Consider the following 19,880-nt stretch of genomic DNA (forward strand, 5'->3'; position numbering starts at 1 on the left):
TTACTTCATGAATTGCTATGGTTGTTTGAAAGTGGAAATTAGTCACACACACACAACGGTAATCCAACCTTGGGTCATAAATAACCTAGTGATCATAGGCTTCGTGTTCTCTAAAAAGATGTCGCTAAGAGCCCAAGGAAACTGCTTGCTCTCAAAAGTTCCAAGGCATACTTGTTAGCAATTTTTTATTAAGCTCTTTTTATACAAATTTTGATCATTTTCATTTTTAATTTGTAAGAAAAAGATAAATGTATCATAGTCGTAGTAGGATCGAAATCTACACTTTCGCTGCATGGCTAGAGCTTGGTAAAAATGTGTCGCTAAGGAATGTGTTAATTCAATAACAAGAATGAAGTATCCGATTGCGCTAAATAATTCCGATGTTTTCTAGTTCTGGTAAATGATCTGATCACAAGCAGAACTTTATGGAATTCAAAATAATTAATCTCTTTGATCAAATTGGACAACATACTGTGACATAGTCCCGATTAACTTTGTCTTTTCATCCTATTGTCTAAAAAAATGCATAAGCAATCGTTATTTTTGAATAAAGTTAATCAGTTTTATTGATTACGCGTAATGATTATGGGCCATATAAACTACAAGGTGGAAACATGATGTTCTTTTGTTTTGAGACTCGAAGGAAAACCTGATACAAATTCCGAAGTAGTACATTGTTTCTTTGTCAGAATAAGTTCACACTGTAGGTGTAATAAGATGATCTATCACATGTATGGTTCCTCGTTATTATTTCCGTCCATCCTGTTAAACTAATTTATTAGTCTCGACCGGAATGTTTTTTCATGTTATCGCTTTGAATCTATGATACTCGGAGATAAATATTTCAGTTCTTTCTTTAAAACCGTTAAATGAAATTAGCAAAGTAGATTTTAAGCTTGTTATAGAACGAAAAGCGAGTATGTTTCAACGTAACAGTTGCACATAACAACATAGTCAATGTGTGCAATATTTACCTGTCTACTGGTTGAAATCAAACTATACGGTCAATTACACATTAAGTTATCAAGATTATAAAAATACTGTTGCATTACGGAAAATCACGGTTCAATACAACAGATTAGTTATATGTTAGGACGAAAACTGGGACTTCCAAAGAAAATCAAGACGGAAGAAAACTAAATAAAAATAATCCAGCTTATATAATGTGAAATTACAAAATAATACTTTACGTAAACAATGTTTAGTGATTTGAGTTACAATAATTGTAACAGTTCAATTAGCCTGTTTTTCTAGCACTGGTAGTGTCGATTGAATAGCAATCGCCACCTGTGTTCCGTAACTATGTACAGAGAGCTTGGGTTGGAGATTAATATTTTCATTATAATGATTGTGTAATACCGAATAATTAACTTCTATGTCGATTGTAAATACCCCGACTTGTCTCTACTAATAATTGTTTTTCCGAGAAGTTCTGTACATTCTTCCATCTCTCAGCACACTTCTCATTGGAGACCTAGATTATTATTGACCGTAGAACACTGAAGTCATTCGAATATAAAGCTGACATTCAGTATTCATAATAAAAGTCTTATGACCTTTATTTCTGTATGTCCTTCAGCCGGATCACTTGATATAATTGGTCAGCTACAGCGTATGACCAGACACATATACATCGTTCCATGTTGTCATACCTCATTAGCACAACAAGATGAACACGATAATAATAAAAGTAGTTATTTCAGTCGTAGTAATATATAAAAGAAGAATTATGTATAAGGATATAATACAGAAAGAAAGTTACAGAGTAATCTTAATCTCGCTATATAAGGGGAGACAAAGAGTGTATGCATCGACGTCATTGTTATCCATTATCAGCCATTGCACCCGGGTTCCCATCCATTTGTTACGTTATCGGCGCGGACCCCATCACTACAATATGTAAACTTGGCTCCGTAGAACGTTTTAACAACAGGTTATCCTGATTAACGATCAAAAATACCATTGATCTTCAACACAACAACTCTGTTGTGATATGCCTCTACCGTCAATAGTTGTAGATTCTGAGTTTTCATCTGAATAGTTCTTATATATGTTACGTCTTTATGGTTAACCTATCGTATCATTTCAGGACATGTGTTGTTGGCGTCTTTGTTTATGTTCCAACTTCAAATCGATTAAATTTCACTATCACAAATACCGAACACAACTTATGTATGACACTAGGCGTTGCTACATCTATGAACTGAGGTAACCTTGAAAAGTCTAAAGGAATGTCTGCAGAAAGTCGTAGTGTTCACTAGGTGCTTTGATGTACGCAGCTTCTTTCAGGATCTAGAATGCATTAACAGTGCATTTTTGTTGGGAGACGTGATGGCTTTCTGTAATCCTCCATTTTATAACATTACTTATAAATTTCTCTCATGTTACTGCACTCTCAAGTGGTTATTTTAACATTAGTTCGTGGTTCAAGCTCGCACAATCTGCTAAATTTAATCCCGGTATTCATTAGCAGGTTTAACTTTGTCCCACTCAATATTCGATAAAACTGGAAAGAGTTTGTTGAAATACTATTTGGAATCTGCCATAGATTTCTGTGCTAAATATAAAGATTTAAAATTGATACTAGGGAGATAGCCTGGTAACTTATTTTTAGAGTACATCGATCCTCTAATAGTCAAAAAGTACCCAGATTACAATAGAGCACAATTATTTCAGACCAAATAAAGCAATTAATATCTTCGAGCAGACGGTCGTTCCGTACCAGCTTCATTCACTAATTCGTGATACTACCAGTGTTCAATTATATATTCCTGACACGTACTATTTCTTTGCGATGATTTAAATTCTGCATATGTTCTCGTTAGTGGTGGTCCAGAATAAATGGAAAAATTGTCAGTTTTTAAATTACTAAATGAAATATTCAAGGTTCTAAGAATTCATAGTTCAATAAGTGATCCTATTTATTTACAGGTATACGTTGATTATGTGTATGACAGATAATTAGCAGTAGGTAAATTAGTGCACGGAATATCTTGGGTTTTCCTCGTGTATTGTTTGCATTATTAGAAACAAGGAATCAGTTTATGAGCGATAAACAATCGTGAAAATATTTTCGCACCTTAAATGTATATAAAATACCTTGCAATCAGTGATGTATATTTAAAAGTTGAATGGTATTTTATAAAATATTGATAAAAACTATTTACGATGTATGTTCAGTCAGTCAGTAACAACATAGAATTTCCTACCTACATACATAAGTTCGAGTTTGCACATCACATAAGCACATAAATACAACTGTTGATCCAAATCCTATAGCGGTACAGGTAGTAAAATTTTTTAGATTAATCTAAGCTGTAATCGGAAGATTAGAGTTTGAAGATGTTATTCAAGGGGTATAATCCAGTGAAATAAATTTGGAAAGAGAAAAAAAGGCGTGAAGAATTCAGGAGATTAGAATTTGGGAGAGCACCTGCGCAATTGCAAACGAATTTGAGCTATGCTATTCAAGGTCTCTAATGATCGGTTGCTATCATCTCGCGGTCCCCAACCAGGTAGTCTACACCCACCAACATGGCTCAGTTCACTTGTCAGTGTTTCCGTGAATTTGTGCCATGTTTTGGTCTGGCCGCCCCTAGCTTTCTCTAACTTACTCCTACACCATAAAACATCTCGTGTCCGGGCAGTCGGTCGTTGAACATATGTAGAACATTTCTCAGCCAACTTAAATGATGAATTTTCACTACTTCAATTGCTTTGCCATCCTTATCCAGTACCCGTTCCCTAAAAACTGCAGTACTCACTCGGTGGTCCCAGGATATACGAGCAATGTTTCGAAGACACCTATGATCGAATACTAGTAACCTACGAATATCCTCTACTCTTACCGGCCATGTTTCACTGCCGTAAAGTAGAACGGAGTGAACTGCTGAGCAGTAAATTCGTCCTTTGGTTGGTAGACGGATATCTCGTCAACGCCACAAATGACTCAAGTTGGTAAAAGCTAGTTGAGCTTTTTGTATCCGTACTGAGATTTCGTCACACACCAGACCACAAAGACTGATGAGACTCCCAACATAAGTGAAGCGGTCGACACCCTCAATTACTTCACTCCCTAACATTAGTTCGGGTGTCAATGCAACCCAATCCTGAAGCAACATTTTGCATTTCGAGAATGGGGAGAATCGCATGCCGAACATGCTTGCATTGTTGCTTAGAGTGGTCAGAAGACTCGGCATTTTGTCAGCGTCTTCACCAAATAGAACTATGTCATCGGCATATTCTAGGTCAATAAGTGAATCTCCCGGTAGAAGTTCAAACCCTGGAAATTTAGATGAGGAAAGCGGCAGTTCTAAAAGCACGTTAACGAAAAAGTTTAACAAGAATGAAAGACCCTGACAAACACCACTCGAGGTAATCAATTCTAATCACTATGTTTGTCAAACTGATTCGTCTGTGATTGTCACAAGAGGACTTTTGTCCTATCTGGCACAATCAGTGATTGAGACCAGTCAGATGGAATTACGTCCAGTTCCCAAATTCTACCTAAGACTTCAGTCAATCTCACTGCTAATGCCGAACCACCATCCTTAAAAATCTCAGGAGTAAACCTGTCAGGGCCTGCTGCTCTCCTTTGCTTCAGATTTCCTATAGCTTTTTCAACTTCGTAAAGAGACGGAGGACCTACGTTAACTTGCCATTCAGGTTGACTAGAGATCGTGGGAAACCGAAGTGTGGTTGAAGGCCAGTTGAACTGATCCCTCAAGTGTTCTGCCCATCGATCCAATCTCCTGGATTGAGAATGAATAATATTTCCATCTTTCTCTGAGATTGTTTCGCTAACAGTCGGTTTCCTAATACCGGTTTCCTAAACAGGCCTGAACAATTGTCTGCTATTACCTATCGCCGCTCCTCATTATGTTCAGAGCCATGTGGAATGAGTTTCCGAGCATCTATCAGTGCGATATATGCTGCTGAGATCCAGTTTTGCTCCATAACCTTCTGGTTTACCTTACTAGCAGATATCACTGCTGTTTCCACAGCTTTTCGGATATCATTCCATGCTGCCTCGAGGTGAGCATCACATGCATGGCTGCCTAACTGTTTTCCTAGTTGTTCCTGAATTAAACTCTTAGCTTGACTATCATTAAGTAGGACCCTAAGAGGTTTCCTTGCAGCGTCTTTCCTACGTCCAGTAAGACGCAGACAGATACGCGCTCGTACTAGAACATGATCTGAATCTAAGCATGTGCTCCAGAATGAGCGACAGTCTTCTATCGAGTCCCTCCATCGGTGGCTGATAGAGATGTGATCTATTTGGGTCCAACGTTGGGACGAATTAGAGGGTCGCCATGATAAAAGATATTTTTGCTTATGCTCAAAGTTAGTATTTGCAAGAAAGAGACGGTTATCTGAGCATAGCTGCAACAAACGGTCGCCATTATCTGTTCTTTGAGTCACGACGCTATAAGATCCACCCAGGTGTCTTTCCCTTTCGCTTAGTTTACCTACTTGAGCATTAAAGTCACCGGCCACTATTACTACATCCGAGCGCTTAGCTTTTCGGAGAAGGTCCGAAAGCTTTCTGTAAAACTCATCTTTTACATCATCTGAGCTGCAGTCAGTGGGAGAGTATGAAAAGACGACGAAGAGGCAACGACGAGTGTCCCTATCTTTCCGAGTCCCTACAGTTCCGTTTAATCGAACAGCGCACAAACGACTGTCTGATGTGATCCAGTCTACGAGAGCTGGTTCTGCCCTAGGACTCAGTGCTATACCTGCACCGGCGAGGCCACGAGAAGCAGCATCTGGGCTTCCAGATACACGAAGTGTGAATCGAGTTGATTCTTTATTTTGACATGGTGAGGTCAAATGAATGACACTACTCGGATCCTGTATGGGCGTTTCGGAGACTCAGAGTACGTTGATTGCGTGAGATTCTAAAGTCCTAGCTAAGGAAGCCTGTTTTCCTATTTGAAACAGTTTTCGGACGTTAAACTTTCCTGCATGTAGTTTAGAGCGTGGTTTCTGGAGACCAGGAATAACGTTTCGCGTACTCGAATCGTTTGCATTAGCGGTGCAAGGTGATAAGGGGACGTCAGAAGGGTTACTCGTGAAGATAAGAGGATTATCAGCAGGTGTAGGAAGGACTTGATTTTAACCAAATTAGTATCGTGTGTTGTTACAGGTACGAGATTTTATATCACTTCCTAGCTGCTCACACAATGAAAGTGTATTTCTTGATGAACCTGAAAAGGAAGTTGGATTTGTGTTGGTCTTAACGATCTAGGGGCATGACGACAGAGCCCAGGTGACAACTGCTTGCAACCGGTCACGCACGGCCTTTTTGTGGGAATTTTTCAACCTGTTGGCTCCGTTCTTCAAAAAGCCCTACTGCCTCAGACGGGTATCACTGAGTTAAGGTGAGTTGTGACATTTGTATGGTCGACGTTATCTAACCCCTTGCTTTCTTTTGAGAGGGCAGAATTGGTACAGATGCTAGTTGTCCGACAGAAACATCTTATTGCTGTCATACCTCTACAGTCATAAGTACGACTGACTCCCAGAACTTGAATTGCTGCTTTTAGTCTAACCGTTCTCCAACCGACCTGCCTGGCATGGTAGAACGTAGAGGAACATGAGTTCCAGCCAATTTAGCTGAGTTAGGTCATCACGATAGGCAAACGTGAACACCACGTAAAGGTAGCAGATTCGATCGGTTACAAGCTAGGTTAAATCTAATGAACTCCCATAAGTTGCGAAAAACAACTTGGATGTGCCTTTTTAACAGTCAAATCATACGATTTAACAAGACAGTTTAGAACAGCGACTTATGGAAATATATTTTTTGAATGTGAATATTAAATTAACACACCACATAACTACTGTTATTCACAAACAGCCTAACGGCAGATAAATGTTACGAAGATACCGTTTCGGGTTTCTTCAGAAACGCAGTAATACACAACGTTCAACAATGTCTGCACAGAAGATAAAGAAGAAAACGTGAAATGTAGAAGTAACTTGGTAATCGTGTTTGCGAAAAACGAAATGAGGACAAACATTGATGTTCGTAATACTACGTGAACAACAAATAAATAAGAAAATAAGTCATTAGTGAAGTAATATATGACAGTAGAATGAAAGTTCGTGCAGTAATAGTTTAAGATGAGGATATGTCAGTCTTAATTCATTTCAGAGAATAATCGTCATACATAAACTTTTATCAGTCACTGTGAGATCGGAAGTACTAGAAATATTCTTTTAAATAAGAATCCCGGAATAGCTTAATTTAAGCCAGGTAGAACTAGATGAACACAAAATAACTTATTGTATTTGAAATTCGAAATCAGGCACTCATCAAGTGCAGAAGAATCATTAGTTCATACCAACACCACAGTCATATATACGTGATGAAGATAAAATGATTCCGAAAGGTTAACGTGTTTTTAGTAATAAAATTTGGGCGTTTAGAAATAAAATCCGTGTAGAAAGGAAAAAGAGAGAGGGAAGAAAAAGAAAGGAAGAGGAGAATTTCTAATGTGTCAGGGAATCAACCGTGATAGTAATTACAATAATAATCGCAAATATGAACGTGAGCGGACTTCGGAAATTTAGATGAAAAGAAAGGAAATGAAATAAGGGAACAAAATTTCCAACGTTCTGCTTTGCTTCACAGTCAATTAGATAGATATTGGACCCTGTTTCTATAACCCTGATGATGTCACAGGTATTCAGTGTTTGACAACGCTTCTACCAGTAACACCTTCTAATATATTTCGTTCCCACCAAGAGAAATCAAAAGACAGAGTCGAGGAGATCGGAAGAGTATATTTGGCGATGACCAATATATCGGAATTCTCTGATCTAATCTGGCTAGCGATTGCGGTTGATGTTGAGCACGGCGTTACCACACGTGATCTGGTGCAGATGCCTGACCGAGCGCCTTCAGCTAGATGAGTCCACTAAAACATATGGTCAGCATCCAATGTCGAAAACTTAGTGCTATTTATTTTGGGGATTTATTTACCGCTACAGATCACTCCCCCCCTAGTGGGGCAGTGACGACCCTAAGACGTGGCCAGCCAGAAGTTTAAACCCAACGAGTTTGTCGTTGGTAAACACTCTTCTGATAGCTTACTAAATTTAGCAGCGTCTGGTCGTCTTTCCTTACTATATGGGACGGAGGTACAACATAGTAAAAAAGAAAATGTACAATGAAAATTTCGGATCCTCATAAACGTCATCGTTCTTTTCCAGCCGTCCTGGAAAAGAAAAAGAAAATGTAAGTGCATGTCGAAAATACACTCGTATGTGCGTAAAAGCACAATGTCGGCGGAAAAAAAAATGGAAAATAAACTCATGAACACGTAATAGCGTTAAAAAATTGTTTTTTTTGTTTTGTTTTTTTTAAATAGAAATAAAAATATATAAGCATATTAAAATTGTTTTTCTTTTAAAAAAAAAATATAAAATTTCGAGAAGTGCCTTACGTGCAATAGTCGTTTAAATGTTCTGGAAATCTCACCCTTCTTCCAGAACGCGTCGTTTTAAGTTTATTTTCGGATACTGTCGAAGTATCATCGTGTGTGTTGGTTGTCGGATGAGGTATTATAAGTGTCGGAGTCGTGTCGTTCGATTGTACCGAAGGAAAATCCACGTAGATAGGATTTCTTTCTAAATACGCTGCTTTTAAGCGATCGATACTGATGCTATCGTTGGTTCCGTTCTTATCGACTATATAGTACTTAGATTCACGTTGAAGAACTTTGAAGGGTCCTTCGTATGCTGATTCGAATGGTCGTCGATGCGAGTCTCGACGAATGAAAACGTGTGTACTATATCGTAAGTCAGGTTGAACGAAAACATCAGTTGATTGAGGTCGAGTGGAAGCAGGTTTAACTGAACGCATTGCGTTTGTAAGCTTGTTCGTGTAGGAGGTTAGATCCATGTTCATTGAAGAGGATGAAGGATCCACGAATTCTCCTGGAAGTCGAAGTGTCGTTCCATAAACGAGTTGAGCCGCAGTGTATCCAATGTCAGCTTTCACTGCATTGCGGATACCTAGTAAGACGAGTGGAAGAGCGTCGGTCCATTGTGAAACGTTTGCAGCTGATAGCGAAGCTTTCAGTTGTCGGTGAAAACGTTCTACCAACCCGTTTGCTTGTGGATGGTAGGCGGTCGTTCGGAAGCGAGTGATTCCTAAAAGTGTGGTCAGACGACGGAAAAGATCAGATTCAAACTGACGTCCGCGGTCTGTAGTGATGGTTGAAGGGCAACCGAAGTTTGCTACCCATCGTTCGACGAAGGTGCGGGCCACTGTTTCAGCAGTGATGTCCTTAATAGGTACTGCTTCTGGCCATCGAGTGAAACGGTCAACGCAGGTTAAGAGATAAGAGTATCCATTTGAATCTGGTAAAGGTCCTACCAAATCCAGATGAACATGGTCGAAACGGGCATCGGGAGTTTTAAACGAGCCTAAGGGACATTTATTGTGTCTGATAACCTTAGATTTTTGGCAGCTTACACAGGAGCGTGCCCACTCCCTCACGTCTTTATTCATTCCAGGCCAGCAAAACCTTTCTGCTATAAGCTTGATGGTTGCACGGACACCTGGATGCGAAAGTTTGTGCAATGTATTGAAGACATTGCGTCGATAATGTTTCGGCACGATTGGGTGATCCCTACCTGTAGATGTGTCACACAGTAAGGTTTCCTTACCTGTTCCCATCTGTTTGATGCGTAGTTTAAGGGTTGTGGACGATAACTCGTGCTGAAGATCACTGTCTTCTTTTTGAAGCTCGGCGAGTTTAAGAAGGTCGATTCCTTGGAAACTGTTCAAGGAAGTTATACGAGATAAAGCGTCTGCAACTACATTGTTTGCTCCAGAGATGTGTTGAATATCTGAAGTAAACTGCGAAATGTAGTCCAGTTGTCGAGACTCACGGGGAGAGTACTTGTCAGAAGGAGAGCTTAACGAGAAAGTGAGCGGTTTATGGTCCGTGAAAAGAGTGAATTCACGACCTTCGATGTAGTGTTGGAAATGCCGTACAGCACAATATATAGCTAGGAGTTCCCTACCGAATGTGTTGTACCTCGATTCGGTGTCTAGCAACCTTCTAGAGAAAAATGCCAAGGGTTGCCAGGAGTTGTTAACCCATTGTTGTAAGACTCCTCCGATTGCTGAGTCGGATGCGTCTACTGCGATGCTAATGGGTGCTCGGGTGTCCTGATGTGCGAGCATTGTTGCTTTAGCGATCAGTTCCTTAACTGTGGAGAATGCTTTTCGTGCGGTGTCGTCCAAATTAATGGATTTCGCATTTCCACGAAGTTGGTCGGTCAGAGGTTTCATAAGTAATGCGCATTTGGGTATGAAACGTCTATAGAAACTTACCAGGCCGTTGAACGTGCGTAATTGCTTGACGGTGGTCGGTTCTGGGTAATCCAGAATGGCCGCCACTTTGGTCCTAAGAGGTCGAATGCCTTGAGCATCGATAGTGTGTCCCAGAAAGTCTAACGAGTCGGTTCCGAATTGGCATTTCTGAACGTTTACAGTTATGCCATGTTTTTGAAGTCGTTCGAAAACAAGATCCAGATGCTTGAGATGTGTTTCTCTGTCCGGACTTGCGATTAGACAGTCATCAACATACGCGTGTACGAAGTTGAGACCTCGAAAAACGTCGTCTATGAATCTTTGGAATGTTTGAGCAGCATTCCTTAGACCGAAAGGCATTCGCAAAAATTCATAGAGTCCGAAAGGAGTTATGATAGCTGTTTTCGGTATGTCGTCAGTAGCCATAGGGATTTGGTTATACGCTTTAACCAAGTCGATTTTCGAAAAGACAGTTGTACCTTTCAAGGTAGCTGTCAAATCGTGAATGTGAGGCAACGGGTAACGATCGGGAATGGTTTTCGCGTTCAATCGCCGATAGTCACCAGTTGGACGCCAATCGTTGCTGTCCTTTTTAGGGACCATGTGCAACGGAGATGCATATGGGCTACTTGACGGTCGTATGATTCCTAAGTCCATCATGTGATCGAATTCGTTTTTCGCTAACCTTAGCTTTTCAGGAGCTAGTCGTCGTGCTTTAGAGAATACAGGTGGTCCTGTAGTCGTGATGTGATGTGTAACATTGCTGGTTACACACGGTAATCTCGGTTGCGTTTGTTGTATCCCAGGGTACTTATCGAGTAGTGGTTGATAGAGTGGGTCTATCATATGTTTAACTGTGACTGGGGATACTCTACACCAGTAAAAGAAGTTACGCAAACGGACAAATTAGTGTTCCCGTCTACTAGCCTCCGTTTGCGCGTATCGATGATCAGATTGTGGTGTTGTAGAAGGTCCATACCAATGATTGGCATAGAAACATCTGCAACAACGAAAATCCAGTGAATGGGTTTGCGTAAACCCACGTTAAGGTAAACGTACCTTTTGCCATACGTAGCGATCGGTTTTCCGTTTGCCGCCTGTAAGTTTAGGGTCGATTCGTGAAGCCGGTCGTTAGGATTTGCTGGGAGGACGCTAACTTCTGCGTCAGTGTCGACGAGGTAGCGAACTCTCGTTGTCACATCTGTGACGAATAACAGACGGCTTTGTTCGCTGGCTACAGTTGCCGTTAACGCGTGCCGGCTTGGAAGTTTCCCGAATTGTTTTTCGAATCAGTCGGTTTCGTGTTGAGAAAATTGCAGGGTTTTCTGCAATTTCTGGAAAGCTTTCCATACTGGTTATGATACCAGCACCAGTCGGGGTTATCTGTCTCTCGTGGTCTAGAGACAGATCGCTTACGAGAAATGCTTCTACGTGGTGTGCGCGATCTCTTACGGTCGGTACGAAGACTAAGATAACGCGTGAGTGTGTGACATAAGTCGGTTGTATCATTCTGAGTCGTGTGAGGCCTTTCTTTGACTGAAAATACCTCGGTAGTAGAAGGTTTCGTAATTTCTAGAATGCGGTCGGCAGATGCAGCTAGCTCGTCTAAGCCGTTGTTCTGGAACGAGACCAGAACTGCTTGCACCTGTTGGGGAAGTTTTGACAAGAAGAGTTGTTTGAATAGACCTTCGTCGAAAGTTCTTAGGCCTATAACCTCTCTCATCCGTTGCAACATGTCCGTCGCAGAACCGTGTTGCAGGTCGATGTTATTGAAGAGTTGATCTAACCTTTGTCGATCGGTTAGATCTCCTCGTTTAAGAATCGAGCGTTTTAAGATTTCGTAAGGATCGGAAACATCACTAGTAAACATACTAGGTGTTACGTACCTGTTGAATTCGCGCGGTAGTGCCTTGACTACTGCGAGGAATTGTGCACGTGTGTCGATCACGCCGTGCTCGGAGAAGTCGGCTTCTGCGTAGCAAAACCAGGCTTCGATGTTGTCGGGCCAGAAAGGCATCAGTTGAAACGAAGGTGGGGACAAAGTCTTAAGCTTGAGTACTTTAGGTGTCTGTTCAGTCATGATGAAGTATGAAGTACGATAATGAACGAGGGGAAAAAATATATATATCCAAGAAAAAACACGAAAAAAAATCACAATGTTCAAAAAAAAATAAAAAATAAGGCAATGATATATAAAAAATCCCAAAAAGGAACAGACTCACAGTTACAATTAGGTGTACCAGATCACGTCGGTCTCACCAATGATGATGTCACAGGTATTCAGTGTTTGACAACGCTTCTACCAGTAACACCTTCTAATATATTTCGTTCCCACCAAGAGAAATCAAAAGACAGAGTCGAGGAGATCGGAAGAGTATATTTGGCGATGACCAATATATCGGAATTCTCTGATCTAATCTGGCTAGCGATTGCGGTTGATGTTGAGCACGGCGTTACCACACGTGATCTGGTGCAGATGCCTGACCGAGCGCCTTCAGCTAGATGAGTCCACTAAAACATATGGTCAGCATCCAATGTCGAAAACTTAGTGCTATTTATTTTGGGGATTTATTTACCGCTACAACCCATTGGTTATCACACTGATAATTAATAGGTGACACGAACCATTTTTGAAGACGAAGTCATCAGGGAGTCTTTTGAACCAGGTTATGATTGCACTGCAACGGAAGTTTACTAGAAGTCTGTCCAATATGGTTGGATAGCGAATAAAGAGGAAATTCTGGCGTACGTCTCTGCAGGTTCTCGGAATTGATAGAATATTCTCTTTATTGCGCAAGTGTTGGGTGATACAATAGAGTACGAAGGGTAGATGCCGAAAAGTAAGAAGCATCATCTATAAGCCGGCAGATAAATACAAGGTTTAACTTAGTACGTCTGATCCAGAGAAGTTCTGACTTGAGTTGTTGACATCTTTGGTGGTATACCTTGTGATCGGAATACCCCAAAACTGCTTTAATTAATCTCTTCTGAACACCTTCCATTTTCATCAAATCAATTACTGTGAACTATAATGTTATATTCAAGAATATATAGGTTACATTATGTACATGGTAATAATCTCTATTCGATATTATTGAAGTTTATCATAATGAATGCAATGAGCTTTCTTGCTTCGGATACTTGAGATTCAGTTTACTCGGAAATGTTCAAACTGTTTCTGTGACTCAAACCTAGGTCATTAAAGTGTTGAGAGGTCTCATTATGTGTTTTTGTATAACCAGATTTAAGTTTAGGCTGTGGCCAATGTAAATAAATCCACTTTTGTCAACATTCAGTAGCAGATCCCACGACACGGTCCGTTCGTATAACTTGCTTACGCCTTCTTGAATTACCGTTGAATGAATTACCCACTCTTAGGTCATCGGTGAAGAGGAAAGTTTTGCCATGTTGAAAGAGTAAGCACACGTCATTGATGAAAGGGAGAAAGAGCAATAGGCCAATCACACTTCCTTATATAACACCACTGGTTACATTAATAAGCCTAGAGTAGCAAGATCCAAAGCGAATGATTTGGCTACGTTCTGCTAAAGAAGATTCGAACCAGGATGAATGGTGATTCCGCATTTCAAACGAGGAAAGTTTTAGAAGAATTTAAATGTACTGAAAAATTTAAAAAATTGATGTTTTACCTCAGAGTCTGATTTTTATTACACTCTTTTTTATGACGGTTGTACCTTGTAAGTATATGTTTTTTCGTTTCTTTTTTCTATCCCTGTTTTATTTGTAAATGAATATTATTTCTAAGCATGTGAAGTTTGTAACTAAGATAATATCTTGTGTTATGCTCAAATAAATTAACGTCTCAGATTCATTTCATCTTCAGCATACATATTCATATTTTGATCACCCTTTGTAAATAGTTGAAACTTTCATAGCATCACTCTAAACTATTATTGCACACTTATCCTACCGTCAAATCTTACTGCGATAATAAATTATTTTCTTGTTTATTTATCATTAAAAGTATCTTCTCATATTTCTTATTAATCATTTGGCAGTTCATAATCGTTTATTTTGTTCTGTGTTTACAAACACGCTTATTAAACTACTTACGTGTTTCGCGTTTTATTAATTTATGCTCATTTATATTCTCTCCTTTTTTAAAGTTAACTCAATATCTATCTCAACTACACAGAACTTGTACTTTTTAATATGGCCTACATTACTGAAACTTGTGTATTGTTTCATTTCTGAAGAAACCCGAAATGATTTCTTCACAACATTTATGTACACATGAGCTGTTTGTGAATAATAATAAATTAAACTGTTTCACGAATTCCTAGTTAGTACACTACTTCAAATACTTCTAATTATCATATTGGCGTCGTGATGGAGCCTGTGTTTGAACAATTAAGTATATTTCGATAATGATATTAGAAGACGAAGATTATCAGAACTATGTGATATATTAGCGCAATACACAACTCTCAAACAACGACTAAATCATGTAAAGTACTAGTTTCGAAAGTCGTGGAGGGGCAACATTTCACAAGACGATTCCTCAGGTCAACTAAAATGCTGGGGAATTTATCCATAAAGTTCAGAAGCAAGCCTGTCAAGTGTAAGTTTGATGATCAACTTCATATGCAGGTGCTAGATGGATTGATTGCTGTAGTTGACGTATCAAATCCGGAAAGTGAGTTGTTGCAAATACCGAAGTGTTCTTTTCAAGATGCTAGAAACTGCGCGTATTATTTTTGAGGCAGTGAATCTGTTTTGTTTCCTTTCGGTGAAATTTCACACCTAAATGATGAAACTCTGTTAATCCTTTTTTCCACCTTACCGTCATTTCTGGGATAATTGTGGTTTTATTCTAAACAGATCTCACCAATCTTTGCCATGAATCGCTTGATAACTGCTCTTGCTTCTATGTAAATTTGCTCCTGAATGATCTAGGTTACGACAGCATTTCTTGAAGACAAATATTTTGAAGATAGATTGCCTTCAAGAACTGGGCGAGCTCAAAATGGAAGCTGTTAGTTGTAAGACCGGAATTAGCAACGTCTGGTGCTTAATCTTACACTGATCACAACGAAAAACAATATCCATCAGATGGAAAGTGAGATATAATCATTGAATTTATCAGCTGACACCTCGTGATAAGAAGATCGTGATGATGTAAACGTGCCAACTCACCATCATTCTGCCATAAAACACTCGGATGAATTTAATGAATCTCACATACAATAACATTCACGATATAAATATGGCTTTATTTGGCGAATCTAACCGAGTTAAAGTACCGAAAAGCTCAAACAAACCGTAAATTAGACAAAACAGAACTGTGGATGGAACAGCATCCGCTGTGAATAACAGAAATGACGAAATGCAACGACCTTTACTTACGAATGTTAAATTTTTAGTCTCCTTCTTCATTTAAACATACTTTTGGTAGTTAAAAAAAGAAAATTTGGATTGAATTTAGATGGCTTTACTAAACCCTAAGTGGGATATGGCAATATAGTATCCTCTATTACGGCTCTACATTGATGATATTGAAAAGCATTTATACAGAAACGCGAATCGTTGGGTAGTTTTGGGTTCAAAATCTACCACGAAAGTCTAAATGAATATGACCTACATGTACCTTAAAAAGGTTGTTTGAAATACTTATAAAACTATATAAATGGATGTAAAATATGTGAAACACTGTTTGATACCTATCCCTAACATTAATGCTGGTGGTACCTCTCATAATTTGATAGTTCAGTGTATAGAGTTTGATTGAATTCATTACCCTACTCATTTGGAGTATTTAAGTCCTGGTATTCCTTTAAGTGACTTTGTCGAAGTAACTCCACAAAAGTTCTCAAAAATTCAAACTTTTCTTATGCATTAGACGTGTCACTTAAACATATTTCACCGAGCTGCCTTTTCGATATTCTACCTGCTTTCAAATACAGACTTTCGTGTAGGGACTTGACGATATCAATTTCAACTTTGACCGACAAAACCACAGATTTGTTTGACTGTTATTGAAGATACCCGACTGTTATTGACGGGAAACTAAAATCTCCGCTAACGTTAACGAGGAGTGAATTGCCAACTGATATTTACATTGGTAATCATACACCTCTAGTGGAAATTGAAGACCCGATAAAACTGTCACCGTTCCAAATATATTCGGGGTGGTTTTCCTGAGTGATGATAAATGGACTTCAGTACAGAGGAAAAGAAAGGAGAAGAAAAAAGCTGAGGGCAAAACACAGCTGGTTAGCGAATCATCGGGAGAGACGGTATCAGAAACAAAAACTTCACTGCGTGTCAAGACATATCTCTCTGATAGGTTAGTCAATTATTATAAGTTAAGAGAATCTTCCGATAAGGAACCAAAGGCAAGATTTGAACATGATCTCAATCATATTAAGACATCATTAAGTAAACTACTCTCAGATACAGTTTCAGGAGTTAGTATTTGTAAGCGTTACAGAATAGGACAAAAGGTGGATTCTGAAAGTCCTCAGAAAAGCCGCCTCTTGAAAGTAACATTTGCCACGGTTGAAGAAATGAACCTGATTCTAGGTAACTCACGTAAACTGATTGGGCCCGGAATATACGTCCGTGAGGATCTCGACCTAGCTGATCGTATTAAGAGATGAGATGCAGAAGTGTAAATAAATGAACGCCACCGAAACGGTTAAAGAAACCTCGTTCTTAAGGGTTTTCAAATTGTCAAAGTTCGGAGCAAAACGATCCTCAAACCACTCTGGATGGTAAAGGAAGGTTGTACACAGACTTAAAGTTATGCTACACAAATGCTCGCAGCCTACTAAATAAAATGGCGGAGCTTAGGTCATTGGTGGATAAAGAAAAACCGGACGTTATTGCTGTCTCGGAAACTTGATTAACGTCAGAAGTATTAGGTAGTGAAATCCAGTTGACTGGTTTTTTAACCAATAGGGAGGCGGGGTTATCCTGTACACGAAAAGTACCCTAACCATAAGATTAGCTGAGACAGTAGCACATGTTTCAGGGACATGTGAACTGGTGAGATGTAAGCTGAAATGTAGACGGCAAGATATTGAATTAGTTGCAGTATATCGCAGTCCAGAATGTGTAGCAGATGATTTTCTCCTAAGTAAATTTAAGTCCTGATGTAACAAAAGTAAAAGCCTAGTAGTAGGAGACTTTAATGCACCGTATATAAACTGGGTTAACTTAGAAGTAGGGTCATCGGTAACGTCGTTCGAATTCAAACTGTTAGAAGCATCCATTGGATTAGCTTTATCCCAACGCATTAGAAACCCCACAAGATATGACTTAAGAAACTCTTCTTCTATATTAGATTTAGTCTTCACACACGGTGATGACGTTGGTCAAATGACTTTTCTCCCACCACTAGTGAGAAGTGACCATGCAGTCATCTTATTCAAATTCATGGCTGAGATTGCTTGTCAAACAGTTGCGCCGGCCCGTCCTAACATATGGAAGGCAGATATGCAGGCAAGTAACTCCGCAGCATCGGCTGAAAGCTGGGAAATTGACCCAAAGGCATCAGTACAAGAGGCACGGACTCTTTTTAGGCAGTTATACAATCGGGTAACTCAGCCATACATACCCTGGATAGTTCCAAAGAAGAAGAAAAACGGTTATCCCTGGATAGGGCGGGATATTCGACGTTTACCAAGGCAAAAGAAGAAATGTTGGGATGTTGTCATCCGCCTTGGCACGATGGAACGCTACAGATCGGTAAGAAACAAGTGTATAACAAGGAAGGAAGTGAATCTGAAATGATAGAGGAAGATCAGGAAAAAACAGAGGCTATGGCTGACTATTTTGGGGCAGTTTTCATTCAGGAACCTCCTCTAGAGAATGAACCAGACCCAAATACAGAGTCAACATACCAGCTGCTCACCGTGGACTTCGACCAAAACGATGTGCTTAAGGCTCTTAGCACCCTAAACATGGAGAAGTCAACAGGACCGGATGAACTACACCCCAAAATCTAGAGAAATATTACCCAATATATCGCGGCCCCACTGACTGTGATATTCAATATGTCACTTGACCAAGGTGTGTTACCTATGGACTGGAAGGACGCAATCGTCACCCCCATACATAAAACAGGTCCACGACAAGTTCCATCGAATTACAGACCCGTAGGCCTGACCTGTGTTGTAATTAAAACGCTGGAAAGAATAATCAAACGGACCATAACGGCATTTATGGAAACCAATAACTTGCTGAACATGGCACAACATGGTTCTAGAAAGGGTCTATCCTGTACAACGAACCTCCTTATAGCTAGGGAGTTCTGGATTAATGCGCTAGACAACGGAAACTCCGTGGATGTTGTCTACATAGATTTCAGTAAGGCTTTTGACAAGGTGCCAACTAATAGACTGCTATTGAAGTTGGCAAACCTTGGTACTGCCGGACCTCTTTTAAAATGGATTAAAGATTTCCTAGTAGGACATAGACAAAAAGTAAGAATAAATTCCAAGTGCTCCACCTGGAGACCAGTACCTAGTGGAGTACCCCAAGGTTCCGTCCTAGGTCCTTTACTTTTTATCATATACATTAATGATCTTACAAGTATAGTACAGTCTCCAGTGTTATTATACGCTGACGATGTACGAATTTGGCGAGTAATAACTGGGGACAAAGACCCATTTACTCTTCAGGCAGACTTAAATAATATGATAAACTGGTCTAAAGAGTGGCTGATGCCTATCAACTCGGAAAAGTGTGTCTACATGCACTAGGGGGATTCAAAGGTTATTACGTAAAACATAGAGGATGTGTCATTATACGTAGTCCGGTCTCATAAGGATCTAAAGGTGACAGTGAGTAATGATCTTAAGACGACGGCCCATTGCCGGGAGGTCGCAGCCAAGGGGTTTCGAACCCTCTGGGCTTTAAAAAGGATTATCACTAAGTTAGATACTACCATGTTCACCACAATATACACAACCTTAGTGAGAACTAGACCATTGAACTGCGTTCAGGCCGCAAGCCCCTGCTTAAAAGGTGAATCGGACATTTTAGAAAAAGTACAGAGGGCAGCTGCCGTACGATTTCAGAACTCCGGTGTTCACCATAAAAAGAGCGGCTTGAAAAGCTGGACCTCTTTACTCTGTCCTGTCGCAGGTTAAGGGGAGATCCAATTTTGATGTACAGAATACTGAGAAATGATTTTGGACCTAACTTATTCTCTCTTTTTCTTCCCACTAGATCGGGACATCTCAGAGGACATAGCAGACGAGTAGAAAAGCCAAGAACGAACAAAATACCCGCGTAATACAGGTTTTAACAACAAGTCATCAATACTTGGAACCTGCTTTTCGAAGCAGTGGTATCCACACCTTCAATTGACTGTTTTAAGAGGAGACTTTACACTCACAGAAGCATACTAGAAAAGGCCTTCTGTCCTTACTACACAAGTCTGAATCTATCTATCCACGTAGTTAGCGCGGACGCAGTCGGAATACTGTTATATCTAACTACAATCATTGAGCACACATCGCAAGTGAGCAACTAATTTTGTTTATAAAGAATTAAGACTGCATTTGTTTTATTGAGTCAA

This window comes from Schistosoma haematobium, chromosome ZW (genome assembly GCF_000699445.3).
Source record: "Schistosoma haematobium chromosome ZW, whole genome shotgun sequence".
In the NCBI taxonomy this organism is placed as follows: Eukaryota; Metazoa; Platyhelminthes; class Trematoda; order Strigeidida; family Schistosomatidae; genus Schistosoma; species Schistosoma haematobium.